At 40.8% G+C, this 24,960-nt stretch overlaps 1 protein-coding gene and 1 long non-coding RNA gene across 17 annotated transcripts in view; one reads left to right on the top strand and one right to left on the bottom strand.

Moving 5' to 3' along the window:
• The window catches only part of MYT1L (myelin transcription factor 1 like), a 417,110-nt gene that overhangs the window by 286,975 nt on the left and 105,175 nt on the right, over positions 1–24,960 (bottom strand). The gene's annotated exons all lie outside the window — the stretch shown is intronic.
• Positions 22,897–24,960, top strand: part of LOC309643898 — a 169,840-nt gene continuing 167,776 nt past the window's right edge. The window contains exon 1 of the long non-coding RNA XR_014254136.1: positions 22,897–24,908. This is a non-coding gene — a long non-coding RNA (uncharacterized lncRNA). The remainder of the gene's footprint in view (positions 24,909–24,960) is intronic.

The following is a 24,960-nucleotide window of genomic DNA, read 5'->3' as shown; positions in this document are numbered from 1 at the left end:
ATACACTTAAAGTTTCTTTCTGTGGTGAAAACAGTTAAAAGTGAGGCTGGGTAAGTGACCCATCCAAGGCCACACCGAGGGGTCCGACCCAGATCTCAGGACGTGCGGTCCCTTCCACCGTCTTCTCAGTGCGTCTGTAGTGGTGTGTAAACAGCAGAAGTGAGCCATCGGGCTGCCTGTCTCTGGGTGATGACAGCAGCAGTGACGGGCTGTTAGTCCAGCAGGTACGACGCGTGTGCAGGAAGACTCTCTACAGTACCTGGGACAGTCATCACCCTGCCATGAGGACACACGGGATGTTGGAGTCTCTCAACATCTGGAAGACGTGGTCCTGGTTCTGACTCTGTTCCTTGGGAACTTGATGACCTTGGGCAAATATTCCAGTCTGTGGATAGCACTGTTCCTGCTTAACACTAAGTTCAGTGAGACCGTCTCTATGGCCCTTACCAGCCCTAAATGCTTGAAGGCTGGGATTAAAACGTTCCTTTCAATAGTGAGTTCTAACGTGCATAATGGCATTTGATTATACGCACACATTTTAAGCAATGCACTTTACAGACAAAATAAAGTATATCATCTCCTGACTGAAAAGTCTCTTCTTTATTTTTATTTGCTTCCGATCCCCCTCTTTTGAGAAACAGAGAATAAAGAATTTTTTAAAAGGTGTTGCCCGGACTTGGCCTTAATGAACCTAAAGAGGGAATTCATAATCACAAAATCCGGCCTTTTTTTGGACTGCAGACAGAAGGTAGAACAGGTTGCAGGCACTAGTCTTTCATGTAAAAGCAAATGTCAGAGGAAAAGCTCTGATATTTGGTCGTGGGCTCCCGCTCTCTCACAGGCCTTTCCTAAATCCACGTTTGATGAGCTTGCCCGGCTATCAATCCTGTCAGTTCCCTCCGGAGCCACACAGAGTGTGCTTCATGGAAATGTCATCCGCCAGAACTGCAATTACTGGCACCGCAGCAATCACGGGCACAATGCAGAATGGGTCGAATTCAGGTGAGAGCGAGAACCGGCAATCAAGCCTGGGGACAGAGAACAAAGCCATTTTCTCTCATTTGCCGTCAACACAACCATCAGGCCTTAATTACAGGCGAGTGTGGGGCTGGCTGCTGAAAGGCTGATTATTACACAGCTCAGCTCCAAATCAGCTCGGTATTGATGGGCTGCAGAGAGAGGAAGCCAGCTTGGCCCCGTGAAAAAGAACAGGCAGAGGGGACCCGTTCTGGGACATAAAAATAACTCAGAAGGGAGGGGGAGCCAGTACCTGAGAGCCAGCTGAAAATAAGTCCCCCAGTTGTATGGTGCAACTGGGGCGCCTGTCGCTCAAGTCAACACAAATGCACCTGCTCCGGCCAGAATTGTTCAGTCCCCTGATGCTCGCTGTTTATCCTCCTGAAACCCTTCTTTTCAAACAACATTCCCTAAAGGTCCTCCAAACTCAAATATACTGAGTGCATTCTTTATTTCTATTCCTGATTTTTTGTAATCAACTTGAGAGCATTCTAAAACAAGTTCCCAACTCATCCCTCTATGTATTCTATGTATATATTTAATATTTATATTTTATTAAATATAAAATTTAATTTTTTTTTGCTTATGTCTACATTAAAATATCAAAAGTTCAGTTCAAAATATCCTCTAGATACTGGGATATTAACATTTAATTGCAAGCCTAATCATCTTTGAATAAAGCCTACGCATTAGAAATGAATGTACTATTTACTGGTAAGAATTGCACACACACAAACACACACACACACTGCCTATATCAAAGCACTTATATTTCTGTATTAACTAAACACAAAATGCATTTTCTTTAGTATTACTAAAATTTCATTGTTATACTGACAGCCCCACAAGAGTATGTGACTCAGAACTCTTGTGTTTAAAGTTCTAAAAAGATTCTGCTATTTGGTAGTGGGGTCACTTGGACATGGGTTGGGGGCCAGTCCTGTCAGGCTGGGGGCTCCACACGTCCAGTTCTGCAGCTGGCCGGGGATGGAGCTCGGACTTGCTCACAAGCAGGTGCACATTTCTCGGACTGGAGTGTCTCACAAGCTCTTTGGTGCTTAATGCCAAAGTATTCATCTAGGGAGCCTCATGTTTCCTGATCTGTTAGAAATGGCCTAGAGAATCAGCCCACCGTGTGCCTGCACTGGGTCCTGACACGACAGAAATGACTAGTTTGTTGCATCCCCTCTCATCCCTTTTTGTCCAGACTTTCATTCTCCCAGGATCTGGGGCGGCCAGATGCTCATTTCTCCTATCTTCTTGCTTATGGGGGATGGTGGGAGTTTAGGAAAACTAGAGGGAAGAAGCTTTCTTGCCAATGAGCTGGCCAAGTGCAGGGGGGTCAGACTTCTGAGTGATGTGATTTTTGTAATCTATCTCCAAGGTAAAGTGAAAATACAAAAGCCTTATTCTGCCGGATGGACATCTGATTAATTTCCTGGTACCCTTGGTTACTGAAGACCTAGAAAGTGCAATCTCTTTGCAGATTCTCTTATGCTTGCCTAAAAGCAAACAGGTTTACTACTGGAAACTACAAGGAGAGATCAAGCTAAGCTACTGCCCCTGTGCTCCCTGCACAGTCCAGATATGAACATGAAGAGGGGCATCTTGTCACACCACAGTCAAGATGAGGGACAAACCCTCACTGGTTCTCCAAGTCTGTCCCTCCCTCCTCCAATCTATCCTCCACCCAGTGGCAAGGCAATCTCTCTATGCATTAAATTGGACTGTGCTTCTCCCCACTCAGGATCTTCAACAATTTCCTAGTGCATCACACATAGGCTTAAACCTACACTCTGTATCCTGCCTACAAGGTGTCATGAGAACTGACGCTTCTTATCTCTCTTAACTCTTAGGCTCCTTACAATGGTCGACTGTAGCAGTTCTCAAAGTGGGGTTCAAAGAACACCTAAGGGGTTCCTTAGGCCCTTTCAAGGAGTTTGCAAGGTCTTCCCTCATCCAGCGATATAATGTGTGACCGGATCATCTTCACGTGCTTCAGTCAAAACAATTTAATGCCACATGTTGACTGCAGGCACAGAGGAGACTTCAGCTGTTCCTAAAGGGATTTGCTAAATGTGAAACACCCCTTTTTGATAATTTTCCTTTGTTGTGGAAAATATGGTTATTTTTCATAAAATTATGTTACTTATTACTTAACAAGTAATGGATTTTTAAATTGTAATTTAAAAATAAATGCGGGCTTCCCTGGTGGCTCAGTGGTTGGGAGTCCACCTGCCGATGCGGGGGACGCGGGTTCGAGCCCTGGTCCGGGAGGATCCCACATGCTGCGGAACAACTGGGCCCGTGAGCCACAACTGCCGAGCCTGCGCTCTAGAGCCCGTGGGCCACAACTACTGAGCCCGCGTGCCACAACTACTGAGCCCACGCGTCTAGAGCCCGTGTTCTGCAACAAGAGAGGCCGCCACAATGAGAGGCCCATGCACTGCAGTGAAGAATAGGCCCCACTCGCCTCAACTAGAGAAAAGCCCGCATGCAGCAACAAAGACCCAGTGCAGCCAAAAATAAAATAAATACATTTTTAATAAATAAATAAATGAATTTTAAGAAGCCTCAGTTTTAATTTTTAATGTGGTAAATGTGACTCTCATAAATGAAATCTCTTTGAGAGCCTCAGAGTATGAAGAGAATAAGAGGGGCTTGGACCCAAAACCCTTGAGCATCGCTGATCTGAAGCATCAACTCCACAGGCTGTTGCACTTCCACACGTACTAAACTCTTCGTGCCTCAGGGCCTTTGCACATGCTGTCTCTTCTTCCTTGGAGCGGGGGAACACCCGCTCCAAGTCTGAATGCAAGTCTGAATGTAATCCCTTTCTGGTAAGGGCTATGCCTCATTCTTTGTATCAGTGCTGGACTTTTCCTTTATTTAGGACCTCCATTCTGTTTTTCTTGATTGGTTATTTATTCTTTCTCTTCTCTTATGGGAAGAAAGTTCACTGAAGCCCGGGGCTCATCTAACTTATTCCCTGGTGTCTTCACAGTGACCAGTGCATGGGAGGTGCTCAGTGAAGATGGGAAAAGTCAGTGCACAGGTGGATGGATGAGGTGAAGGGCTGTCACATCTCAGAACAGATTACTACAATAAAGGTTCGGAAGCTTCTTTGTCCATATTCAACTGTGTAGCACATTCTTATTTGTCTAAGATGTTTTAAGTGAGCTCTTCCTTGGTGACTAGAGGCTGTGTCATGCCAGGGGATACTTCTGGAAACCCTGGGAGTTGGTGGAATGTTCCCTTTGGTGGTTCAGGATGGAGGGAGGATGAACTGAGGGAGCCCAAGAATCTTGTGCATCTCGGGTCCCTTTTAGGTCACAGACTGTAAAGAACCCAGTCATAGATAAAGATAAAACTAGGTCAGGTGTGAGTTTGCCAAATAGACACCATGGGCTTTTCTTTGGGATTAGGGACCCTGAGAAAATGGCAGAACCATGTCCCTTATGAAGAAGATGTGAGATCATTCTGTGATATACCTTTTAATCTAACTAAACAAAGGGCATGCCAACCCAAAGGTGCCCGTACTTAGGGTCATAAAACAGGTTCCTCAACGTTCTGCAGAAGGTAGAAGACTCCCCCTTTCCTTGAGCAAAGAGAAAGTGCTGCTGATGTGATTCGGGGGCTGGGGGGGAGTGGTGCCCACTTGCTTCAGTGCGAGGGGAGTTGCGTTAGCACCCACATCAGTGAACATGTGTAAAACCAGCTGTGTACAAAGAAACAGCAGAAAAATCAAGACCCTCTGATTAGGTAGATATGAAAGGACAGAAGCTTACTTGGTTATCCACTTCTTATTTTCCCCCAAATCCCATTTTCTTTTCTTTTTTAAACAACAGCTCCTGTTTATTTTTTTATTTTTATTTTTTTATTTTATTTATGGCTGTGTTGGGTCTTCGTTTCTGTGCGAGGGCTTTCTCTAGTTGCGGCAAGTGGGGGCCACTCTTCATCGCGGTGTGTGGGCCTCTCACTATCGCGGCCTCTCTTGTTGCGGAGCACAGGCTCCAGACGCACAGGCTCAGCAATTGTGGCTCATGGGCCTAGTCGCTCCGCGGCATGTGGGATATTCCCAGACCAGGGCTCGAACACGTGTCCCCTGCATTGGCAGGCAGATTCTCAACCACTGCGCCACCAGGGAAGCCCCCAAATCCCATTTTCTACTTCTCATCCTTTCCAGCAGAAGACGGCATGCAGGAAGAATCTCCAGGATGTAGATAAGCCCAGGTTTCATGAAGTCAGTCATTCAACATCCACTCAAGGTGCCAGAATGTTGTAGCTCAACATCCAATATAGACCATTAATCCATTTCCTAAATATAATATATACTGAAGTCCTTCTTTGTACCAGACACCATGCTTGCTCTTACAGACAAGATGACAGACAAAAATAGTGTCCCTGTCTGGAGACAAGTCACAGCCAATTAGTCCCATTCACACCTTGTAAAAATCTGACTCTCTCTAGAGACTTCAATATGGTGGATGCATCCTGCTCCTGGAACTGGAGGGCTTATCTTTAGATACCACCCCCTAGGAACTCTGCCATGATTTTCCCATAGACTTCAAATGTCTAAGATAGAAGGGCTAAACTGAATTCTCTTACATTCCATTATTAATATATGTCAGAGGAAATTAGCTCAATGCTGGTACGCTTGGAGTGTGGTCTAGCAGGAGAATATAATCCAGAATTCAATCTCCCACTCTATACTTTGTACAGCAGTTGTAAGGAACAGTAAGGTAACACTTGAGAGGTTTCTAGGAGAATGACTCAAAATTCCAGCTTTGGCCTTTGTTTCTTTTTTCTTCATCCTTTTATCCAGAGTTATTTGTTAGTCTTAGACCTCCTGGATGCTGGCAGTGGAGAGGTGTCTGTTGGTACCAAGAGAGGGTGCTGATTGTAATATACTTAATTTTGACTCAGCAGCTGCCTCTGGTTTTCAGCTCTTCTCAAATGTCTCATTGTTTCTCTCTATTATGTGTCACCTGTGTTTGAATGGATTCTAGAAGAGCACAAAGTCTTGATCAAGAGTCTCCATGGTTCTCCATTGTGAAGGAAGAGCCATCCTTTGCTGTGGGAGCCCTGGGGTCTGGGACAGGGTGGCATTTTCTGCAGCCCAGGATCAGAGCAGAGTGGACGGTGTGCCCACAGTGGGGCCCCACCCTTGAGGAGCGGAGTGCAGTTGACCTGCGAATGAGCAAGTCAAGGCTTCAAGACCTGTCAACACTAATGTGCTTGGGAATCCTGCTTTTGTAAAGTTATACCTGCCAGTTCCACCCCAAGAAACATGTTCTCTCACTGTCTTTAGGTGCTCAAGTCAGTATCTGGACTGGAAAATCATTTCATCTCTCTGGACTTTGAGGATGAAAGCAATACTTTTGCCAAAAAGTTTTGATAACTAAGAATCATAAAAATGTTGAAATGTTTGAAAACACAGTGAGATAATGCCCCCTGAATGCCAACCCCCTTGTATTGTTGGACATGGCCCATAATAGCTTATATATTTTGGCTTTTTACCTTGATGAAATGAGGCAAATGCACACAGTTTGCATGGGTATTGAAGACCAGCTTTGAACCATCTCGATTCCTGATTTTACTGAAGTGATTTTCCCTAATCTAGATGCCTGAAGGAAGCAAAAGCAAATAGTTTCTGGAGGAAGATAACACAACATATAGCCTTGACATACAATTAGAATTTTAATCTACAATGTCTATCATTCAAACAAAATAAAACAAGGCATACAACAAAATAGATTTGACCAAAACCCAGGAAAAAACAAACAAACAAACAAACAAAGAAACAGATACATTGGAATTATCTGACATGAATTTAAATTAGCTATGATGATGATGCCTAAAGAATTTAACACAATGTTGGATTTCAGGAATAAATGAAAATTATTTAAAAATCAAGTGGAAATTTTAGAATTAAAAACTATAAAAATTAAAATTAGGGACTCAATTGATGGTTTCAACAGAATATGCCTAGATGGAAAGAAAAAATAATGAGCTGGAAAGTAGGTCATAAGACAATATCACAATTAATGTACAGAGAGATAAAATAACATAAAATTAATAAAATAATATTTTTAAACTTAAGACTAAAAATATTCCAAAGTGATGAAAGACATCAACCCACAAATTCAAGAAGAATTAGAAATCCCAAATGGGATAAATACAAAGAAAACTACACCTGGGCACCTCATAGTAAAACTGCTGGAAACCATACCAAGAAAAAGAAATTAATTGCCAGCATGACTTACAGCTAACTTCTTAACAGAAAGAATTGAATTCAGAAAACAATGGAATTCTATATTAAAATGCTTAATGAAAGTAAATGCCAGTTCTGCAACAACAACAACGACAAAAACCTTCAAAAATGAAGGTGAAGAACATTTTCAGACAAATAAAAAATGAAAGATTTTGCCATTAGTAGATCCACACTAAGGAAAATACTAAAAGATTCTTTATTCAAAGGAAAGTAATCTGATTGTAGCTCAGAGATGCATAAAGAATTGAAGATCAACCAAAACTGTATGTATGTGGATAAATCTAGGTGATCATTGACTGTATAAAATAAAAATAATATCTTTTAGGAGTTAACGTATTTATAAGAAAATAATTATGTGTAATTCATATTTATAAGATGTATTACTTCCCCTTTGATAACACATAAAATAGGTGGGTATAGGTGGATTTAAGGCAATCATAAGGTCATTGAGTTTTTGGAAAGTGGTAAAACTACAACTGATATCAAATTTTAATAGGTCAAGAATGCATACTGTAATTTCAGCATAACCAGTAAAGAGTAGTAAAAGAAAGTATAATTAACAAGTTAATAGAGTTAAAAAGGAGTATTATAAAATACTAAATCCAAATAAATTTAAGAAGAAAGCCATGGAAATGGTGGAAAAAGTGGAAAACCACAGTAAATTGTAGGATGCTAGCAACATTAGCATACACTGAGGTGTGAAAGTACTAAATAGTAACACCAACAGTCAAAGATTATCAGACGGGACCAAGCACAAAACCCAACTATGCGCTGCTCTCAAGAGCCTCACCTTAAATATATGGACACGTACAATGTATGAAGAAAGACATACAATGTGAATGCCAACTAACACAATCTCCTATAGATTTCTGAAAAATACGGACGCCGAGGTCTAACTTTAGCTATCATGATTTTAGGAATCTTGGCTGGGGCATGTGTAACTGTATTATTAAAAATGCATATGATGCTCCTGATGAACAGTTAGGCTTGAGACTTGGTGATCCAGTCTTACTGATGGGAAAACTGAGGCCAGAAGAGAAAGTGACTTATCAAAGTCCTTCCAACCATTATTTATTCAGTAGTTAAGGGACAGCTACTATGAGCTAAATGATGAATAAAATACATTTTCTTAATTCATAATTCATAAAAAGTTGTACATATGTGTAGAAATAACTATAAAACAAGACAGAAAAGGAAAAGATCTTAGAGAATGGACAAGATAAAATGTCATCAATTGGAGAAGTGAAAGATGGGTAATGGAAGAGGGTAAAGTTTAGTCTTCACAGAATAAGGGATTTTTTTATCTGGATTATCAAGAAATGGGTGGGCTTGAGGCAGGCTGAGAAGCAGGGGGAAAACACAACGAGCTCTCTGCAAACAGTGTCCTCCACAACAAAGTAACCTGGGAGTCTGCTTCTCATAAAATGCTCATCCTTTGCTTTGAAAAGCAAATACTCTTTGTTTTGAGATATTTTGAAATGTCAATTTCTGAAGGTAACTGAGTTTTTGGAAAAACTGTGCCTGAAAGCAGACTGAGGGGCAGAGATGCTGACCTGGGTCCTCCACTTCTTCCACCCACACAGCTGACCTTGCGGGAGGTGAGGTCCTGGACCAGTCTGAGTGCTGGTTGCAGCAGAGGTGAAGTACAGCACATCCAGCCAGCGCAGGAGCATCTCCAAGGCACTATCCCTTGGCACTTGCTCCACCCGCCCTTCGGGTCAACAGAGGATGGCGGAGCCACGTGACAGAAGGAGGGCAGGACCCAGAATGACCATGTAGGGCAGAACTCTCTCCCCAGCCAATAACGCACCTGGCTTGAGTGAGAAATGCACTTGAGTGTGTCTAGCTGCTGGCGTTTCAGGCTGAGTGCTCAGCAGTCAGCCTCCTCTGCTACAGAGTTGCCCCCCTCCTGACTTGGTCCATTTATTCAGCTCTATTCTCTGACCCACCTGCCCTCCTCTCTCTAAAGAACTATTTCCTTTTCTCTCCTGGGAACTGCCCAGTAAGGCACGTCATCCACGTGTCAAGTCCTTACTCCGTTGCCTGAGGAGCAGCCAAGGCACACACACGCCGTCAGCCACGCAAATCACCTATTAGAGCGGCAGGCGGCACACAGGCACTCAGGAGGAACTTCTAAAAATAAAATGAAGTTAAGAGTGGTTCCCATTTTTCATCTACAATTTCAACGTGCAGCTCTCTGATTTCACCAAGTGAATACAACGGAAATGCTGCTCGGCCCCAGGGCGCGCCTTCACGTGCGCAATGCCCTCACATTCGTGTTGGGCCTACAGTTGACAAAGTGCATTTCTAGAAAGTGTCGTTTGAGTCCCAGAGTGGTGCCACGAGGATGGGTAGGCAGTTATACGGGTAGGCAGGATAATGTCCCCACCACACGATCCTCAATTGCAAAGTCCCTTTTGTCATGTGAGGTGCTGGGGATTAGGACATGGGCATCTTTGGGGGCCACTGCTCTTCCTTCCTTCCTTCATATATATAGAGAATATATAGAGAATATGGCGGGGAAGGTATATATAGTAAATGGAGAGGAGAGTCTGAGCCTTCTAAGGTCAAGTCTTGCCACTCTACAGCAATGCCTCTTCCTTAGAGAGAACTCCACCAACACCAGTAACAGCTGAAGAAAGTGAGGTGGTCCTGTGCCTGTCCGGCCTAGGGCAGGTGTGTTCATAAAGCAAAGCTCTCTTGCTCTGAGCCATATGGGAAAAGCCACCAGCGCAGGAATCAGAGGTTTCTGTGTGTTACGTGGTCTTCAGTTCCTGCCTGGGCTGTGCTGATTAGATTCCCACCAGGGTGAGATCCACTCAAAACCAGTGTGTTTCGGAGAAGTAAACAGAGCACATTAATATTTAATCAGTAAGATATGGCAGGTTGTGTGCCACGCGTGAATGCCCTGACCCTCTGTGAGTGACCTGAAGTAAGCTGGATACGCTGTCATTCCAGTTACTGAAGCAGAAAAGATAGATCGAAATCCTGAAAACACCTGACTTTGAAACAAAGGTGTGTGTGTGTGAGTTAAGTGGTTGGGTGGCTCCCTGCTGACCACGGCGCACAGACACAGTTACTGGAGATGCCCTTCTGGGCCAGGTGACCCCCTCAGCCAGCTGCTCCCAGATGGGCTGAGATTAAATCTGCGGTCCTGATGGTCCAGCTCGTTTTTCCAATTCAAATGTGATCTGAACTATTGTCTAACAATCTTCCATTTTGCCGTTAATGGTTAGTGTTTTTAACTTTAAGCAAGTTTAACGTTTTTAGCGGTATTTTAAGCTAAAGGGCTTACTCTGTGGCTTACCACCAATGACAAATTAGCTTTTACTTTTTGAAAATACTAAAACCCTCCAGAACCATCCCTTGCAGCCCTGTCTTTAATGGCTTTTAGTCATTACTTCAGAAGCAAGAAATAGAGCTTTTTATTGGAAGCTAATAGCTAAAAGTAAGCATTCATAGACACAAAACACAGAAAGCAGTTATTGCACACCATAAATGCTTTTCATGTTTTAAAATTTTATTTTATTCATTTCTTATTATGTGAAACGTAAGCAAATCTTAACCTACGTCTTTTTTTATTCAAGTCAAATACAGGTTGTTAATGTACCCTAAATTCTGTCATGTCTGTTTTTCATTTCAAAAGGGGAAAAAAGACTGTGAATGATGCATGTAATAATGCACGTGACACATGGAAGGGAGAATCTAAACTGAGTGATCCTCATTCTTGGATTTCTAGCTTGTTTGCTTCAGCATTAGCTCTGTTAGATTCTCTCTCCCTCTGTACACAGCCATCAACGTCCTCAGCTCAGATGTTTACCATGCTTCACCGGACAGTGGCAAGAGCAGTCTTGCTGGCGTCCAGACCACCGTTTGTACCCAGTAACCCACTATTCTCGATGCCACTGGGGTTTCCTCTCTAAAGCACATTCCTAATGAGGTAGCTCCATCGCCTCCCTTCTCTTCACTTAAGGGTCAAAATCCAAAATCCTTAGATGGTCAACCAAGCCCTCTGATTGGGTTCTCGCCAATGCTTTCAGCATCAGCACCTCCATCCCCACCTGACGTTTCACATGATGGCAATGTCACCATCCTTGTGAGTTCCCAAATATACTAAGATGTGTCGTATCTTCATGTCTGTGAACATCTGTCTTCACTATTTACCTTTTTCTGTTTTCCTAAAGAAGTCGTAGCCATCTTTCCAAATCCAGCCCGTTTGGAAGTTCTTTTGGTAAGACTTCTGTGATACTGGAGGGAAACGCGAGTGTTATTTGGTCCACACTTCAGTCCGCCTTCACACTGCACTGACTTTATTTACCTGTCTGTCTGCCTACCTGGCGTATGAACAACTAAGAGGCAGGACCTGTGTCCCACAGATCTTTCTGTCTCATCACCGAATACAACGTCTGGCATGTTGCAAGGACTCAAAAACCAAATTATATGAGGCAATATAGTAAGAGAAAGAGTAGAAAACTGTTTGTTCGTCCTTCAGTACAGACGACCTGCAGCATTGCCTTTCTGAAATCCACCTCCACAGAGCCAATAAAATGAGTACACAGTCGGTGCTCATTATTTGTGACTTCATATCTGTGAATTTGCCTACTTGCCAAAGTTTACTTGTAACCTCAATTTCAATACTCGCCGTCCTTTCTCAGTCTTTCATGGGCTTGAACAGAGCAGCAAAAAATTTGAATCACTTGAAGTTCGCGGTCCCAGCTGGGGTTGAGTAAAGCAACACTCTGCCTTTGGTTTCAGCTCTCATGCTGCAAATTAGCGTCCTCTTTGATGGTCTATTTAGTGCCACACTTTCCACATTGTTGTGCTTTTTGATGGTGATTTCTCTGTTTAAAACGGCTCCAAGCACAGGGCTGCAGGGCTGCCTGGTGTCCTGAGTGTAAGGAGGCTGTGACGTGTCTTATGGAGAAAACCCGTGCGTTAGAGAAGCTTCATTCATGTGCCACTGGCCATGAGTTCGGTGTTACTTAATCAACCATATACATTGAACAAGGTGTCTTTAAACAGAAATATACACATACGAAAAACAAGGCTATGTATTGATTGATTGATGAAAATGTGACCCGAGGCTGGCAGCAACCTAACCCTGTGTTTCCCATAGACACTCTGGTCCAGAATTTGCTAAGTGAGTGCCCACAGTGACTTATAAACATAACAGCTATGAATAACGAGAATCAGCTGCATTATGTATAATTTTATACATGAATTATACATATAAGACAAATCTAATGATGTCCTTTCCTGCCTAAAACGGCATCTGTTTATGAGGAGCAGTGTTTATGGTTGTTTTTTCCTGTCTTTACTGTTGGCAAGGGGAAAGACGTCTGAAATGTCACACTGGGTTGGCAGCCTGAGCCTGGCCCAGGCTCACACTTGGTTAGTCTTGTTTAGTACAACACACAGTTTAGTATAATGTCCTCACATCTGTTCTAAGTGTACAACCAACTAACCAGTTAAGTTTGCTGAATGCTGCTCTTCTTCAAGGTAGAACAGGACACAGCTTTGTTTGGTTCAGCTCTGAGCCTGGAGCAGTAAAAGTCTTCTCTATAAAGAGTCACTGCCAATTACTGCAGAGACTCTACATTGAGACTATTTTTTGGTCCTGGATTCTCTCAGGATCTGGTAAAGGCCATGGGTTTCCTCATCAAAAAAATGCAAGTGCAGAGACCCACACAATTTTACACACATTTTCTGAAGGATCATAAGCTACCTGGAGCACAGCCATTTCCCCAGACCAAGGACCACGGTGACTGAGAGTAAAGCGGGGGCACCAGCCCTCCACACCGCGGACTGCGCTCTGGCCCTGCCCGCCTCCGACACTGGCCCCCACGGTAACCTCCCCTTTACGCTCCCCATCGTCCACTCTGACTGGACGCTGACTGAACGCCACCCACCCAGCCAACCCTCCCATCCACTAGGGTTCAGCCAGGTTCACTGTCCACGTGCACTGATGTGACTCTAGCTGCCACCGTCTGAGGGGGCAGGGGCAGACATGCCACCAACCCAAACAAGTCTCCCTCTGCCTGATCGCTGAAACCCACCACCCTCCCCCGGGAGGAGGCTGCCAGGCTCAGGGACAGCCCCAAGACCCGGGGTCTGGCCGAACTGAAGCTCTGCACTTGCTATAAGTGTGAGCCCAACTTTTCTCTCAAAGAGTCAAGGTTCCTGATGAAACCTGGTGACGACGCTTGGTCCTCAGACATGTGGTGAGGATACCATGAGACAATGCGCGTGGACAAAGCCCATCGTGGTCCAGGCATCACCACGCAGGCCAGAAGGCCTTTCACCTTTGTCAGCGCCCAGCCCCACGGGCAGCTGGTGCTGCGTCCTTATAGCCTGTCTAGAGCAGCCTTTTGAAACCTCAGTGATCAGGCATCTTTTCTTTTCAGCAGGAAATTTTTAAAAAGTGACTGATCCTCTATTATACACACACATACACTATTAGGTACTGACATATAATAATAATAATAATAATAATAATAATAACAGTTGTGGAATACGTACAATAAAAAATTAAATTTTGAAATGCTTATTTTATCTGTAAACAGTACAAAATTTCTCTTCTGAAATGTATTAAGGATATTTTTAAATGAGGACAATATCTTTAAATTTACATTATTTTAAAAAATCTTGCCTATTTCTTAGCTCAATTTATAGTGATACTTGATTTTAAGAACTGACATAGTTGAAGAGATACATCACAAAGAAGCACTCACCTAAAAATGGAAGAAGAGTAACTTCTATATTGGCTACTGTACCCAAATCATGATACTTATTTTTCAATTATTTCTATCGGTTATGCAGAGATTTGTATTGAAATTCAACTAATCAATTTCCATTGATCCCAAATGCCATAATTTGTTCTTGCAAGCCAATCAGAAGGTGTTAAATATATATATTTAAATAGATGAATTCAAAACCCACTGAAATTATTATTTTAACAATTTAAAAAGATTGGCTTAAGGCTTTTTGTTTGCAAATTGTTAAAGAGGGGGAATTTGAGAGTTCTTAATGTTTCATATATCATATATAGTAAAAATTTAAAATCACATAACAATGACAAGATTCCTGAACATCCGTTTTCAAATGCTCTCTCCACAGCACAAGTTTCTTTTTAAAGAGATTCTCACTAATTGTTAGAACATCATGTTTCCTTCCAAGCAAGATTAAATGTATTTACTTTTCCACAAATATCTGCTGGTACCATACTTATTTAGCCCCTGTCCTCATGCATAAATAACAAATTTGGAGCATGTGTCCTTTTGTAAAAGAACAATTTAGCTCACCTTTAAGGTTGACAACTTTAAGAATCTGACACTAAAAACAAGCACACATCTTTGTGGCACAAGTAATTTTCACACTAGTGCTCCATTTCATTACAAAATATTGCAATATAGTTTATAAATCTCTTTACTGAGACCCTCATAAACTGAAATATGGAGTAAAATGCCAAAGCCAATGGAAGCCTAAGGTTCCCAGTTTCAAGCCCGGAATTTCTTGCTACTCAGTTTCTCTGCAGAAAACCTGCATGACGTCTGGAAAAGGTGAGGTGTCTGTGCCCATCTAGGAGAATTGAATGCAGTTATTAATTTTATACAAGTAAGTTCAAATATCTTTCTTACACCCCAATGCCTTGTGAATCCTCTGAAACACAGGCATTCTGCTTTGAACACCAGTTCTTAGATTCCCACATCAGTCTTCAGACTCCCCCAAGATGACTCACTCCCATAAGCAAGGATCAGCTTATAATTCAGGAATATTAGCTAGTGCCCAGCTGAGGCCCACTGTTTATTAAGTTATGAACAAAAAGCATGATGAATAAATTAATAAATTATATACAATATTATATCTGTATATAAAATTTAAAACACACACATAATTTTAAGTTGCATGGATGAAATTAGTATCAATTAGTAATATCAGGTTTTGGATAAATCAGATATTTATCTTTTCCCTTCTCACTTTTAACTTCCCCATCATCTATAATTAGTCTTAATAGTTAAAATTTCTCCAGTATCATGTACTGCATTCTCTGTTTGTAGTCACTGTCATACACAAATCAACAAACTTTAAAACACAAAGATCTTGGCATTTTCCACCAAAGATCTGACATCCCTTTCTTCTCCCAAAGCTCACATTCCACCACCCTCCATTTTGACCTTGATGAAGTCACCTGCACTCTGTGGGGAGGCCCAGTGCTGGACGGCCTGGGGAAGCAGAGGTCCCCAGGCAGCTGTCTAATGTCTATCCACTCTGAGGGTCAAAGTAGGTAGATCATCTCTCTTTTGTGAAGGGAATAAAGGGAAACACGCGTGGCAAAGGAGAGTAGAGAACAGTGCACTTTACACTCTCATCAGCTGGAGACTTTGGGATAAAAAAACTGAAACAGATGAATTAAGAGAAGGGGGCTCCTGCTCCCAACAAAGATGGAATATCAGAGACTGGATTTACCTCTTCATCAGAAACCACCAAGAACAAAAGTACAAATAAACACCTCACATGAAACAATGGTTCTCAAAACACTAGACATCAGGCAATGAAGGAGAGTGATCCCTGGGAGATGAGAACAAGACAGGGACCCTGATCGCCCTGTCTGTCTGCCTTGAGAGAATTTCCAGATTGGGTGGCAGGAGGAGGGGCCCAGGAAGAGCCCAGTGGACCCCTGAGGTGAGGAGACAGAGCTGAGAGTCCATGGACACCAGGAAGGTCAGAGTTGTTGGGACAGAGCACTGAAGAGGAGAGACCCCTACACACCGAGGCCTGGAGGTGGGCAGAGGGTCGCCTAAGAGTACTTACTAGGGTGACGATCATCGCAAGTCTGAGGAAACTCCTTGAGGCCAGGGGAAGACTACAGGAAGACGCACCCACACGGGGCAGGGATAACTAACGCCCACCCCCACCGGCCAGGGTGTCAGACCTCAGAACTCACAGGCATGGGGTCGAGCACTCAGAAGAATGTTGACTCACTAGCAAGGAATAATTGGTTATAGACTGAATATTGCTTAGATGATGCCTGACAAATTTTAAAGGCTAGACTGTGAGGGATCAAACAGTAAATTAAGAGCAAAGCTCAAAAATATTTCTAGGAAAGAAAATGTACCCAGCACACAAAAAGGCAAAATTCACAATATCTGAGATTCTTTTAAAAATTACCAAGCAAGGACAGAAGTAAGAAAGTAAAATTCATAGTGAGGAGAAAAATCAATCGAGTCAAACTATTGCAGAATTAACACAGACGTTAGAATTATCAGACAAGGACGATAAACAATAATTACAGTTGTATTTTATATATTCAAAAAGTTAAGTGAAGACAGAGGATTAAAAAAAAACCTGCATCATACTTCTACAAATGAAAGATACAATGTCAGAGATGAAAACTGCACAGGATGGGATAAATGACAGATTTAGTCTTTGAAGAATTAAAGATCAATGAATTTGAAGACATACCAATGGAAACTATCCAAAATGAAACACACAGAGAAAGACAAAAAAGAATTTAAAAACATAAACAAAACACTTCTGGTGGCCTAACAGACATGTAACTGGAATAACCAAAGGAAAAGAGAGAGACAGGGGACCAAAAAAAATATGGAGTTAATGACTTAACATTGTCCAAATTTAATGACGACTTCAAACCCACAGATCCAAAATAACTCAACCAAACCCAAACACAAGAAACATGAAGAGAATTACATAGCATAAGTAACAATTAAATTGCTCAAAACCAGTGATAAACAGGAAATTTAAAAGGAGACAAAGGTAAAAAAAGTCATGCTACATATAAAGAGGATAAGGAAGATTACATTTAGCATCAGAAAAATGCAAGAAGACAGGAGAACACCATCTCTAAGTTCTTAAAGGAAAAATAATCTTGTTAACCTAGAGTTCATTACCCAGGGACAAGATCATTCAAAAATGAAGGTAAAATAAAGACTTGTTCAGACATGTAAAAGCTGAAATGATATATATCATCAGCAGACTGGACCAGCAGGGAATATTAAAGAAATTCTTCAAGCAGAAAGAATCTAATACCAGGTATGAATCTCCACAAGGTGACAAAGAACATCAGAAATGGTTAGAAACAGAAGTGTATATTGTTAGGACTCTTGTATTATATGTGAGGTGGTATAGTATCATTTAATGGTAAACTGTAAAAAGATGAAATGTATTTTATAAACCCAAAACCACAACTGATATAATAGCTACTCCAAAATATCTATAGTTAATCAGACAAAAAAGAAATAAAATAGAATTATAGATACTCAATCCAAATAAGGCAAAAATTAGGACAAAGGGACAAAGAACAGATGGAATAAATAGAAAACATAAAGCAAGACAGTAGATTTAGATCTTATATTAATAATCACATTAAATCTAAATAGGCTAAAGACCAAAATAAAAAAGCAAAAGTTGCTGAATTAGATTAAAAAAAGCAAGTCCCAACTATATGCTATCTACAGAAAGGCACTTCATATATAAAGACAAAAATACGTTAAAATAAAAGGATGAAAATGATATATATACCATGTTAATGCTAGTGAGAAAAATGCAGGAGTGACTATGTTAATAACAGACAAAGTAGCTTTCAGAGCAAGGAATATTACCAGGGACGAAGAAGGCCACTTCATAATGATACATTAATAAAGAGGCAACAATGTTTAACACTTATGCACCTAATAACCAAGCTTTAAATTACATGAAGCAAAAACTGAAAGAACTGCAATGATAAATAGACAAATCCACAATTATTTCAACATCCTTTTCTCAGTGGTAGAGCAAGTAGACAGAAGATCAGTAAGGATAGAGTTTTGAACGACACCATCAACCAACTACCCATAACTGATATTTACAGAACAGTCTATCCAACAACAGAATATGTACTTTTTTCAAATGCACACTGAACATTTACAAGGTAAACCAAATTCTGGGGCATAAAACAACTCACAAAAAATGTTAAAAGATTCAAGTCATACTAAGTATATTCTCTGACCATAGTGGAATTAAAGGAGAAGTCAATAATATTCAACAGGAAGTTATTTGTGAAATCTACAAACATTTGAAAATTAAATAACTAATGGGTCAAAGAAGAAATAAAAAGGGAAATTTGAAAATATTTTGAACTGGATGAAAAACAAAAAAAATGTCCCGCAACGAATCAATTTGTGGGTTGCCGCTAAAGCAATACTTGAGGGGAATTGGTGGCACTAAATGCATATGTCAGAAAAGAATGCAGATGAATGACTTCAGCTCCATCTTCAGCAACTAGAAAAGAAGAGCAAATGAAACTTAAAGTCAGTGGAAGAAAAGAAATTATAAAGATCAGAGCAGAAATCAATGAAATAGAGAAGAGGAAATAAATGGAGAAAAATTTTGAGGGATCAATAAAATTGATAAATCTCCAATCAGGCTTATCATGAGAGAGAGAGAGAGAGAGAGAGGGAATTAATTACAAATATGGATAGGGAGAAGGTGAATACAGAGTACACACATATTAAAATATAACAAAGGAACATTATGGATGACCTTAGCTAATAAATTCAACAGCTTAGACGAAGTGGAAAAGTTTCCTGGAAAGACACAAACTACCAAGTCCATTCAATAAGAAATAGATATCATGGATAGCCTATATATAAATAAAAGAAATTTAAATTGTTGTTAAAATCTTCCCACAAAGAAAACTCAGTTCCAGATGACTTCACTGGTGAATTGTACCAAATATGAAGAAAGAAATAATACCAATTATACAGAGATTCTTCCAGGGAATGTAAGAGAAGGGAATACTTCTCAATTCATTCTATGATTCAGCATTTCTTAGATTACAAAATCAGATAAAGATATTACATGATAAGAGAAGTACAGAGCACTGTGAACATAGACGCAGAAATTCTAAACAAAATTTAACAAAGTGCATCCACAGCATAAGGTATGTCATGACCAAGTAGGGTTTAATCAAGGTTAGTTTAACATTTGAAAATCAACTGAAGTAATTCACCACAAATAAACTAAAAAAGAAAAAAATCCACATTATCATCTCAATAAATGCAGGAAAATCAGGTGACAATATCCAGCATGCATTTCTGATTAAAACACTTAGCAAATTAGGAATAAAAGGGAACTTCTTCAACCTGATAAAGTGCATGTACTTAAAATCTGTAGCTTAATTTATCCCTAAGATCATGAACAAGACAGGATTCTCCCATTATCACTTCTAATCAACATTACACTGGGCATTTGAGCTGGACTGACAAAGAGAAATGAAAACTGTATTTGTAGATGACATCATGGAATATGTAGAAAATCTGATGGAATCTACAAAAATGCTACTACAATGAATAAGTAAATTTAGCAAGGTTGCAGGACAAGTTCAATACTAAAAATCAACTTTAATTCTGTATACAGGCAATGAACATTCAGAAATCGAAATTATAATAACTAACAAAGAATCAAAAATGTTAAATGTGTAGGCAGAAACTTGACAGTAATCTGCAGGACCTATACATTGACAATTAAAAAAAAATACTTCCTACAGAAAGTAAAGAGGACCTACATAAATGTAGAAATATATCATGCTTGTGGTTCAGAAGATCCAGTATTTTTAATATGGCAATTCTTCCTGAATTGTTCTACAGTTACAATTTCAATGCAATCTCAATCAAACTCCTAGAAACCATTTGCTAAGGAAATTGACAACCTGATTCTGAAATTCACATGTTAAAGAAAAGGACCGAGATTAGCCAAAGCAACTTTGCCAAAGAACAAAGTCAGAGAGTTAACACTACCTGATTTCAATACTTATTATAGAGCTACAGTAAGCAGTATAGCATGGCACTGACATAAAGACAACTATGCTGACCAACAGAATTGAGAGTGCAGAAATAGACCCACACGTCATGGGCAGCTGATTTTCTTCACCAAGATGAAAAGGCAATTAATGGAGAAAGTATACTCTTTTCAACAAATAGGGCTGGAACAATTGGATAACCATAATAAAAAATTAAATAAACTTTAATCCATACCTTGCACCATAAATAAATTAAAATAGATTATAAACCAACAGTAAAATATGAAACACTGAAACTTCTAGAAGAAAACGTAGAAGGTCTTAAAGACTTTGAGTCAGCAAATATTTTTCGATACAATATCAAATGTGCAATCTATAAAAGAACATAGTGTTAATTCAGACTTCATTAAAATGAAAAAGGTCTGTTCTTCAAAATGCACAGTTGAGAGAATGAAAAGATAAGCCACAATCTGGGAGAAAATATTTGCAGATCATATGAAGGACTTGTATCTAGACTACATGAGGGGCTCTTAATTCAGTAATAACAAACACTCATCCAGATTTTTTTTTTAAATATGGGCAAATGAGTTGAACAGATTCTTTACCAAAAAACACATATGGATAGCAAATAAGCACATGAAAGTTTATGTTACGGAGCACATGTGGAGTTTATATCAATGATAACTTAATCGACCTGCTAAAACAACAAGAGGAGTTGGTCAAGCAGAGGGAAGAGCCAGTGTGGACACTCAACTTTATCTCCAGGGTCTGACCCTTCTCTCCTTTTGAAGTCCTGAGATATTTACTGCAAAGGCTCAAAGTGGGCACAGTGTGATGGAGTCCCAGCTTCACTCATATTCTTGGTCTATAAAAGGTTGTGAAAATTTAGGGCCTTTCCCTCCATAATGTGAAATAAAAAGCATACAGACTTGACTCTCTGAGAGACAACATTTTTGCATAAGTGGATAAATCTGGTCAAGAGGAAATGGTATCTCCTGTCTTAATGGGAAGAAGGGATTTTTGAGTCAGGAAGATGCTGTCTCATTGGAAAGAGTGACTGGTAAACGGAGGGGTTGAGGGCAGTGAGAACCAGTCTTACCGCTGGGCTTGGTGAGCCATGGTGCTTGGTGTCTTCTCATTCCTAGGGTCCCAGAGAAAAGCTCTGAGCAGAAGTTCTTTACATGGCCAACAGCAAATCCCACAGGCAGTTTAGTGCGGGATCTGGGTACAGGAACTAGGAGAGACTTACAACTGCCAATGGGGAAGGGTCTAGCAACGGGTTTCTTCATAATTTTGTAAAAGGCACTCGGCCTCCAGCCCTCTCTCCCTTGCAGAGGGTGAGCTGATTGTCCCACTCAAGGCCAGCCCCGACACACAGGGACACGGGGAAGGGGGAAGTGCATGTCAGTGGACCAGTTGGGGGAGGGAGGCATGGAGAAATGGGAATGAACGTGCATGGTGTCCCTGGTACCCAGGACAGTGCGAGGACGTCATGGTGATGATCTCAGTGTAAAGAGGAAGGAAGAGGAGAGAAAGAAGTGAATTTACAGAGAAGAACAAACATGATAAAAACAAGGAGTGACCGGATGAACGCCTATTAGCAGTCAGCAATGGAAAAGTGCGTTCCTGGGAATATTTGTTTTTGGTAAACTTCTCCCCGTGCCCACTTTTCTTCTGCTAAACTGTGCTGCTTTCCACCGATGTTCATGATGGCTCCGAAGGTTTTTTTCATGCAACAGTACAGTCACTTCAGATGTTTCCTGAAGGACTGGGGACTAAACCACATTCCCCCAAAGGGAGTGGACTGTTGTGGGCTAGGTTTGGGAATCTCTTGGACTTTCCTGATGGTGAATTATTAGTCTGAGCCTGCTGACTTTTTCTAGCTAACCAAATTCAGGTTCAAGATTGTCATAAGGACTGGCAACATAAATCTGATTTGGGCAGAGAAAAAGCCTGCTCAGAGCTTTTAAGGGTTGCAGAGGGCATCTGAGGTCCCTGATGGGGACTGGCCTGTCCCATAGCCAGCGTATCCAGTCAGAGCCACTGAGAAAAAAGTAACAGGATGGGAAACAAAATACTATTACTGAATAATATGAGAGAGAGAGAGACGGGGTTGGGGTGGGGGGAGAAGGGGTTGGGGAAAAGAGAGAATGCAAAGACCAGATTCCTCCCACAGAGGTAGATGCTGGGTTCCTTCACCTTTAGTTTTCCTGAGCCAGGAACTCTGTCTCTGCAAGTGTATAACCTATAACCTGTTCTCCTTTGTTAACTAAACTGTAGTAAGATTGTACCTGATCAAAACAAAAACACCTTGAAATATGAACAGCTTAGGAAGATTTGCATTAAAGGAGAAATTTTAGGTGAAAAAGTCTTCAATTTCCAGAAGAGTGGAGGTCTAAAGACCCAATTCCTGGGTGAAAATTTTACAACCCTTTTGTAAAATACCCAGCACTTCTTGTGGACACCACCTTACATGCTGCAGTGGGCAAGCCCGAGGACCGCACACAAACTCAGACAGAGAAGTAAGTGATGGACAAACTTTGGGGCTTCCAACCTTGCCTAAAGTCAATCGATTAACATTGTGTGCTGTCTTCTCTCACTTTACCTTGTTAACTGTTCATGATTTTTCCTAAACTTTAATAGATAGAACCATGTTTTCTTCCCACTGTACTTTAAGCGCTGTTGAACTTTGGGGCTATGAAATACAAATATAGGCATATGTGTATAATATAATATATACTTTTATATAATATCTTCTATAATATTTAAAACTATATAATATTTGTTTATTTTATTTTATATTTTATTTTTTATTTATTTTTAAACATCTTTATTGGAGTATAATTGCTTTACAGTGCTGTGTTATTTTCTGCTGTATAACAAAGTGAATCAGCTATTCATATACATACATCCCCATATCTCCTCCCTCTTGCATCTCCCTCCCACCCTCCCTATCCCACCCCTCTAGGTGGTCACAAAGCACTGAGCTGATCTCCCTGTGCTATGCAGCTGCTTCCCACTAGCTATCTATTTTACATTTGGTAGTGTACATATGTCCATGCCACTCTCTCACTTCGTCCCAGCTTACCCTTCCCCCTCCCCGTATCCTCAAGTCCATTCTCTACTTCTGCGTCTTTGTTCCTGTCCTGCCCCTAGGTTCATCAGAACCATCTTTTTTTTTTTTAGATTCCATATATATGTGTTAGCATACGATATTTGTTTTTCTCTTTCTGACTTACTTCACTCTGTATGACAGACTCTAGGTCCATCCAACTCACTACAAATAACTCACTTTCATTTCTTTTTATGGTTGAGTAATATTCCATTGTATATATGTGCCACATCTTCTTTTTTTTTTTTTTTTAAACATCTTTATTGAAGTATAATTGCCTTACAATGGTGTGTTAGCTTCTGCTTTATAACAAAGTGAATCAGTTATACATATACAGTATGTTCCCATTTCTCTTCCCTCTTGCATCTCCCTCCCTCCCACCCTCCCCATCCCACCCCTCTAGGTGGTCACAAAGCACCGAGCTGATCTCCCTGTGCTATGCGGCTGCTTCCCACTAGTTATCTATTTTACATTTGGTAGTGTATATATGTCCATGACACTCTCTTACCCTGTCACATCTCACCCCACCCCCTCCCCATATCCTCAAGTCCATTCTCTAGTAGGTCTGTGTCTTTATTCCCATCTTGCCACTAGGTTCTTCATGGCCTTTTTTTTTTTTCCCCTTAGATTCCGTATATATGTGTTAGCATACTGTATTTGTTTTTCTCCTTCTGACTTACTTCACTCTGTATGACAGACTCTAACTCCATCCACCTCATTACAAATACCTCCATTTCATTTCTTTTTATGGCTGAGTAATATTCCATTGTATATATGTGCCACATCTTCTTTATCCATTCATCTGTCGATGGACACTTAGGTTGCTTCCATGCCCTGGCTATTGTAAATAGTGCTGCAGTGAACATTGTGGTACATGACTCTTTTTGAATTATGGTTTTCTCAGGGTATATGTCCAGTAGTGGGATTGCTGGGTCGTATGGTAGTTCTATTTTTAGTTTTTTAAGGAACCTCCATACTGTTCTCCATAGTGGCTGTATCAATTTACATTCCAACCAACAGTGCAAGAGGGTTCCCTTTTCTCCACACCCTCTCCAGCATTTATTGTTTGTAGAGTTTTTGTTGATGGCCATTGTGACTGGTGTGAGGTGATAACCTCATTGTATAATACATTTTAGAGTAACAGAACTCAATGAGAAAGAGTTCAGTATTTTTTAAAAATATGTTTCTGCATCCTATATTTTTCTTAAGTTATGGATTTACAAGCATCTGTAGGAGTTAAGTATTTTATACAAATGTTTGTAAAGGAAAGAGCAGAATGCTGCTTAGATCCTTCCTCTGCTTGTGAAGACCACCTTAGTGAGGGGTCATGTAGCCCTAGACTAGATCACGGACACACTCAGCTTTGTTCATGTTCCCCCACCTCCTTGACAGGAGGGATCTTACACTCCACGATACCTACTTATACTTTTAAATAAAACTTTAAGTTTGTCATGACAAAGTTCTAGTGTAATGGCAAGAGAATGTAAAACATCAGATTTTTTTCCAACAAATAATTCTTACAATTGACGTTTTAAAAATATTGGAAAGTGTCATAAAAAAGACAGATTTAAAAGACAAAGTACCGTGATGAGACCCGAAGCTGAGAAGCTGTAGCCTTCATGGCATACAGAGTGCGGGCATCCTCCCTTGTGTCCTGTCCGCTGTGTGGGAGTGGTCCTCAGGGCCCTTTAAAATGCACAGTGAATGCGGTGGGCGTGGCCTCCCCTCACACCAACCAATCACCTTCAGAGGGGAGTCAGC

Source organism: Balaenoptera physalus, assembly GCF_965194825.1.
Source record: "Balaenoptera physalus genome assembly, chromosome: 15".
In the NCBI taxonomy this organism is placed as follows: Eukaryota; Metazoa; Chordata; class Mammalia; order Artiodactyla; family Balaenopteridae; genus Balaenoptera; species Balaenoptera physalus.
The sequence above is the reverse complement of the archived record's forward strand: the minus strand, read 5'-3'. Positions and strand labels throughout refer to the sequence as shown.